Below are 6,707 nucleotides of genomic sequence, written 5' to 3' on the forward strand. Positions count from 1 at the left end.
TGGCCTGTGCATGACAGTCTTTCAAGAAGAGGGCTCTCTGCCAGCTCAGGAGTCTGCCACCAGCTAAGGGATTGGACATCTTCCCCCCTCCCGCCCCCCTGCCTCACCCCACCCAAGGATGTCTCAATGGTACTCCTGCCCCTCAAGGTTCTGGGGCGGGGCCCAGCTTCCTACACACATCCTTTTCAACGCCATGCCCACCCTCTGAGAAGTGCGGCTCAGGTTCGTTCCCTGCCCCATGTCCAGTGCTGCTAGGCAAGCCCAGGGCTCTGGCTTCTGTGTGACTTGCTTCCAGTAGCATCCCTCGTGGCATCCTGATCCTCTCTAGAAATCCCTGGGGGGAAGTAATGACCCTTCAGCAGCCGTGAGTCCCTGCCAGACACAGGCCGGGGCCAGGCATCTGGCATGAGGGTGCTTCACTCATTCCTCCTGGTGGCCCAGTGAGGTGGGTATGATCACACACAATATTGAGATGGGCAAACTGGGCTCAGAGAGAGAGGAACTCAGTTGCCAAAATTCACACATTTGAGAGACAAAGAGGGAATTCAAATTCTGTCTGAATTTAAGCCCTCTCTAAACCCTGTGTCAGCAATAGATGTGGACAGACTGAATTTACTGGGAGACTGACACCCCAATTGGCATCAGTGGCGGGGCCAGGAGCTCCCAGTGCCCCAGGGCCCACTCCGACCTCCAGGGACTCAGCATGCAGGCTCTGTTTCCACACATGCCTCTCCTCCAAATCCTTCCCTGGGTTGCTCCCATCCTCTTAGGTATGGACCCCATTTGTGGCTCAGAACCTCTCTCATCCTATGCCTCATTTCACAGCCTGGACCCTAGCACTGGTGAGATCTCAGCCCCACACTCAAGCCAACACCACTCCCAACTTTCAAGAACATGGTCTCCGCCACCTTTGGGAAGACCTCTCCAAGGTCACTTATTTGGGTCACTGGGTCCATCAAAGCCAAGCCTGGGCCAACCAGGTACAAGGCCTGCTGGAGCCTTGGCCGCTGCAGCTGGTGAGAAAGAAGAGGCCGGGCGTGGTGCTGGATGGTCCAAGGAGCCACATCTGGGGACAAGACCAGTGCAGGGAACATCCACGCAGCTCTTCGTGCCGGGGAATTAGGGAATTGGGGACCTGGCACGGAAGTAGGGCTGGGAACTGACTGCAGGAATGGAAGGAAGCCTCAAGGCGAGGGGCAGGAAACAGAAAGGGACATGGTGTTGGGGGAGCACTGCCGCCCACTTGCAGTCTTGGGGGCAAATCTGCCAGAGCCAGGCCGTTCTGGGCTCAGCAAAGTTGGTTTCTGGGAGCCTTCTTCAGTAGGGCGGGGTGGGAAGACCAAGGTGCAGGCTGCTTTGGAAAAAGAGTTTCCCATACTCCCAATAGGAATTAGGGCAGGCCAGGCACGGTGGTTCACACCTGTAATCCCAGCACTTTGGGAGGCCAAGGCGGGTGGATCACCTGAGGTCAGGAGTTCGAGACCAGCCTGGCCAACATGGTGAAACCCCCCCTCTATTAAAAATACAAAAATTAGCTGGGCATGGTGGCGGGCGCCTGTAGTCCCAGCTATTCGAGAAGCTGAGGCAGGAGAATCACACGAAACCAGGAGGTGGAGGTTGCATTCAGCTGAGATCCACTCCAGCCTCGGCACAGGAGTGAGACTCTGTCTCAAAATAATAAAAAAATAATAATAAGGCAGCTGCCCTGAGGACGGAAAATGCCGAGCCAAGCCCCCTGCTGCTGATTGGCTCTTGAATGAGCACATGATCCAAGCTGTCCAATCAGAGCCCTGCCTCAGTGTCCGTCTGCAGCGGAAGAGGGCAGGAGGGGCCCGCAAGTGGGCGGTGAGGGCGCCAGGTTGAGGAGCCCAGGGGAAGAAAGAAGTTCTGACCCTATCTGATTCAGAATCAGGAAGGCAAAAGCAGACCTCTCTCGGCAGGGCTAGCAGTCCCTGCCATCGTCCGATCTTCAGTTTCTGCATCTGCAAAGTGGAGATTCCCAGATGGCAGTGAGGAGCGCGGGAGAGCATGAGTGCAAGAGGGTTTTGTGCATTGCAAAGTGCTGCATTCGTGTGTGAGGGCTTTTTGTCATTAACCGTTAAAAGCAGCAATGATGGTGATGACGATAATGGTTGTCACTGTCAATTGAGCCACATGAATGTGCTCTGGAAGCTTGGCATCTTTTCAATCCGGCATTTCCTTTTCTTAATCATCCTGGAGAGACTTGGTAGACAGTTGTGTAAATTACCCACCAGCCTAACTCTTCATCTTTCATATCATGCTATGGGTTGGGCACCTGATGGACCCATAAGTATCTCATTATACTTGCAAAGTAATTACTGTCAGAGCCTAGCATCAGCGGCATTAAGGCACCAGCTAACGGGAGCTGGAGGTGCCTCTGAGTTCCTCTACAACAGTGATTCCTTCTTAATGGTAGCCTTAGAACAAGATAACTGAGGGGAATTGCTAAAGGCAAAGCAGTTTATAAGCAGCATGAGACAGCAAACGCACAGAGACACCAAGTTGAATCCTTCTTGCTGATCTGGTAGAAGAAACTTGGAAGGAAGATTCCGGAAGGTCTCCTAGAGTGGTATTCGACCAGAAAACTCCTGGTTTTTTTTTTGTTTGTTTTTTTAATTCCCAAAGGAAATCTATTCTACTGTACAGAGGAAGTCTGTGGCATGTGTCAGAAGCGCCTGGGCCACCCAGGGTCCTAGTAGGACCCGTTTTAATATGCGGGTGGATGTTGAGTGGAGGGTGCCAGGACCCACCCAGCCAACACAGCCAACTAGAACTCGAGGAGGGAAGCCAGCTTTTCCAAAGTTCTCAAGTTTGTCCAGGTGAAAAAACACCTGGACATCAAGTTATTTTTTCCCCTAATATTGTAATATGGACATTTTCAAATATACAGCTGAGTCTAAAGCATTTTACCATGACTACCAGGGCACCTTCCACCTAGTCTGCCACTGACATTTTATGAGATTGAGTTGCATTTTGAAGAAATGACAGTATGATGAGATAATAAACACAAATAAGAAACTGCGTGTTTTGTAGGCTTGTGTTCAAACCCAGCCACTTACTAGCTGTGTGGCCTTGGGCACATTGCTTAATGTCTCAGAGCCTTGGTTTTCTCTTCAATGAAATGAAAATAAGGACACATACTTCACAGGAGTGATCGTTAGGATGAAAGCTTCTACATAGGAGGTCCTCCATAAATAGTACTGTCATGACACACACACCCAAAAGGATAGTCTTTATTCAGTTAGATGCCACATTTTATTAAAGTCTTGTGTAGACAAGCAGTGAAACCTCAGAAGAATGTATAAAGAATAACTGGAGGCGCTTCCATGTGACTTGGCTCCATCCAGACAAGATGACTTCCAAGTGCCAGCAACAGTTCCCCGTTTCCATTCATGTTTCCCCACATCATTCATGCCAAAGAGATGGGTGCCAAGAGGCCATCTGTCTTCATTCTGGACATGGAATGAGACAGGAACTCACTCTCGAAGGACTTTTGAAGTCTCAGAGAAGAAACGGAGCCACCGTCGACCTTTTGAAATATGACCTGTGAGAAGCACGGTGACAGTCACCATTACTCCCAATAATCACATTACTGTTTGTGGAAAAAAAGACCTACTATGTGCCAGGAAGTCTTCGGTAATCATCCCCAACACACACATTCTCTCACACACACTCACAGGTGTGCACGTGTGCACACACATACCACACACACACACACACACATATACGCTTCCTCCTCAGCCCCTCTGCCATGCCCAGCTCAGGGCCATCTTCTCCCGCGAGGTTGCCGATCTCATCTCCTGAAATGACCCTGTCCTCCCATCACTGCAGAACTTATGGTGCCACCTGCTCTGGTTATCTCTGTGTAGTCTAGTATGTATCAGCGATTCTCTGTGTGAATGTCTTTCCTCCCCCAAGATAGTGGATCTGTGACTATTACTTTAGTCTATCTATCATCCATCTATCTATCTATCTATCTATCTATCTATCTATCTATCTATCTATCAATCATCTATCTATCTATTTATTTATTTATATTTTGTGTAGAGACAGTGTCTCACTATGTTGTCCAGGCTAGTCCTAAACTCCTGGCCTCAAGCGATCCTCCCACCTCAGCCTCACAGATGTGAGACACCATGCCCGGCCACCTGATCTGTGTGTTGTTTTGTTTTGTTTTTATATGGAGTCTTGCTCTGTCACCCAGGCTGGAGTGCAGTGGCTTAATCTCGGCTCACTGCAACCTCTTCCTCCTGGGTTCAAGCGATTCTTGTGCCTCAGCCTCCCAAGTAGCTGGGATTACAGGTTTGTACCGCCACACCCAGCTAATATTTTTTGTATTTTTTAGTAGAGACGGGATTCCGTCATGTTGGCCAGGCTGGTCTCTAACTCCCAACCTCAGGTGATCTACCCACCTCAGCCTCCCAAAGTGCTGGGATTACAGGCGTGAGCCACCGCGCCTGGCCTGATCTCAGTCTTTAAGAGAGCAGCAGCTCATCTGTGGCCACTGCTTCCCGGGGACTTGCCAGAAGGGAGGTGCAGGGCACAGGGAAATGACCCGCCTCTATCTGACGGCTTCGATGGTATCGAGCGTCCTCAGTGGCAGCGCACAGCATGGAAGCCGAGGTGTGGCTGCGTTCCATTTGGAGAATTCCACTGTGATCCATGGTGTCAGCTGCAGGTTCAAGGGTGTCACAATTTAATTATTAAACATCATGAGGCATTAGGAGGCTTGGGCACGCACTGATAAGTGATCCATTTCTAACACAGCTGGTTTATTACTGTTTGTGGCAGCTCCTGCACGAATTGGTGTCCATTAACTAAGCAATGGTATTATAATTACGCATTTAAATTATGTATGGGAAGGCTGTCAGTGGTAGAAGTCAGACTGCAGTGATTACTTTGAGTCGTCAGACCTCCTGGATGTAGTCTCTCTGCAGATAGCTGTAATTCTGCCTTGTTTTCTGCTCATTTTCTGCAGACATGTAGAATCCACTGCTAGGGTCCCCTGAGCTGTCTTCTGGGTGGTTTTTGATGCTGCAGGAGATAAACACATGTGTCTTCCTGGCTGGACCCAGTTGATGCACTATCCTAAATTCTGTCCTTTGCCTGCCTTGATCTCCATAGCCTGCTTCTTCATGGAAATTTTCTTCTTCCTCCTCCTCCTCCTCCTCCCCCCCTCCCCCTCCCCCTCCCCTTCCTCTTCCTCTTCCTCCTCCTCCTCCTCCTCTTCTTCTTCTTCTTCTTCTTCTTCTTCTTCTTCTTCTTCCGTCCTCCTCCCTCCTTCTTCTTTTTCTTTTTTGAGATGGGATCTCGCTCTGTCGCCCAGGCTGGAGTGCAGTGGTGTGATCTCAGCTCACTGAAATCTCTGCCTCCTGTGGGTTCAAACGATTCTCTCTGCCTCAGCCTCCCATGTAGTTTGGATTGCAGGCACCCCCCACCATGCCTAGCTAATTTTTGTATTTTTAGTAGAGATGGGTTTTCACCATGTTGGCCAGGCTGGTCTTGAACTCCTGACCTCAAGTGATCCACCCACCTTGGCCTCCCAAAGTGTTGGGGTTACAGGCGTGAGCCACCGCGCCTGGCCAGAAATGTGCTTCTTTAGAGGAAAGCACCATTGATCCTACCTCCTTGATCTGGTTGGTAAGACCGTATACAAACTGGGCCCATTGGTCTCTGCTCCCTGATACTATCTGATACCATCTGGTCTCGTTCCTTCCTGATACCAATTCCATCTTGTTCATTCATTGGTTCACTCATTCATTCACTCACTTTGCGCCCTCCCTGTGGTGAATCAGTTCCGCTCTGTCCTCCCCACTCTGTCCAGTCCTCCCCTAGGCTGCCAGGTTACTTTTCCCAAACTCTGATCTGATGGAGGCCCTTTTGGCCTCAGATCCTCCAAGGGCTCCTGCACCAACCTCATGGTGTGGCTATGTGACATAATAAGAAACATATACTTCTATTTGGTCTCTTTCTGGGTTCCTTCTCCATGGGGACAGAAGCTCCTGTGCTCAGGGCCCTACCAGAGCTCGCCTTGTGTGCCTCTTCGTCTGCCTGTTCATCAATAATGCCCTTTACAATAAACCTATACGTGCAACTAAAGTGTTTCCCTGAGTTCTGTGAGCCATTTTAGCCAATTGCCAAACCTGAGGAGGGGTTCTGGGGACCCCCGATGTGTAGCCAGGTCAGACGGAAGTGTGGGTAACCTGAGCACCCAATCCTTGCAACTGACATCTGAAGTAGGGACAGTCTTGCAGGACGGAGCCCATATCCTCTGGGGCCTTTGCTAACTCTGGGTGGCCAGCGTCAGAATTGAATTGAAGTGTCGGACACCCAGATGGTGTCTGCAGAGAACTGGCCGGGCATGGTAGCTCACACCTGTAATCCCAGCACTTTGGGAAACCGAGGCGGAAGGATCACCTGAGGTCAGGGGTTCAAGATCAACCTGGCCAACATGGTGAAACCCCATCTCTACTAAAAAAATACAAAAATTAGCCAGGTGAGATGGTGGGTGCCTGTAATCCCAGCTACTCAGGAGGCTGAGGCAGGAGAATTGCTTGAACCTGAGAGGTGGAGTTTGCAGTGAGCCAAGATCGCGCCCGTGCACTCCAGTCTGGATGACAGAACTAGACTCTGCCTCAAAAAAAAAAAAAAAAAATTCCTATCTTCCGTGTTCATAAAAGTAGGTT

The 6,707-nt window shown here is 50.1% G+C and overlaps 1 long non-coding RNA gene across 1 annotated transcript; it reads right to left on the minus strand.

The window, feature by feature from the left end:
- Nucleotides 1–3,238: 3,238 nt before the first annotated feature.
- On the minus strand, nucleotides 3,239–4,828 carry LOC105542468. Its single transcript, XR_001006475.1, has 2 exons — nucleotides 4,581–4,828; nucleotides 3,239–3,565 (listed from the first exon to the last, which is right to left on the minus strand). It is a non-coding gene; the product is annotated as an uncharacterized LOC105542468 (long non-coding RNA).
- Between the last annotated feature and the right edge of the window lie 1,879 nt (nucleotides 4,829–6,707).

This window comes from Mandrillus leucophaeus, unplaced genomic scaffold (genome assembly GCF_000951045.1).
Source record: "Mandrillus leucophaeus isolate KB7577 unplaced genomic scaffold, Mleu.le_1.0 Scaffold26, whole genome shotgun sequence".
NCBI classification, from domain to species: domain Eukaryota; kingdom Metazoa; phylum Chordata; class Mammalia; order Primates; family Cercopithecidae; genus Mandrillus; species Mandrillus leucophaeus.